Consider the following 788-nt stretch of genomic DNA (forward strand, 5'->3'; position numbering starts at 1 on the left):
ATAATAATACATAGAACAGCAAATAATAAAAAATGAATAAAAATAAATAATATATAATAAATTAATTATAAATAATAAATAAAAAATAAATATAATAAATAAAAAATAAAAAATAAATAAAAAATAAAAAATAAATAAAAAATATTTATATATAAGCATAGCATCGAGGGTACTCATTATTATAGTTTTATTTATTTACTATTTTTGTTTTATTTATTTTTTTTGTTTTATCTATTTTTTTTTATTTTATTTATTTTTATTATTTTCTTTATTTATTATTATAATTTTATTTATTTACTAATATTGTATTTGTTTATTTTTTTATTTATTTTTTATTATTTTGTTTATTTTTTTTTATTTTATTTATTTTTTATTATTTTATTTATTTTTTATTATTTTATTGTTATTTTATTTATTTATTATATTTATTTATTTATTATAATTATATTTGTTTACTATTATATTTATTTTTTTATATTTATATTTATCTACTACTATAATTATATTTATTTATTTATTTTTATATTTATTTATTTATTTATTTATTTATTTATTTATTTATTTTTATATTTATATTTATTTATTATAATAATTATTAAATAATAATATATAAATGATAGTACGATGCTTCTATTTTATTTATTTTTTTTGTATTTATTTTTTTGTATTTATTTTTTTGTATTTATATTTATTTTTATATTTCTTTTTATTTTATATGTCTTTATTATATTTATTTTTATTTTATTTATTTTTATTTTATTTATTTTTATTTTATTTTTTATTGTTTT

This window comes from Eimeria mitis, genomic scaffold (assembly GCF_000499745.2).
Source record: "Eimeria mitis Houghton genomic scaffold, Emh_scaff157, whole genome shotgun sequence".
Taxonomy (NCBI): domain Eukaryota; phylum Apicomplexa; class Conoidasida; order Eucoccidiorida; family Eimeriidae; genus Eimeria; species Eimeria mitis.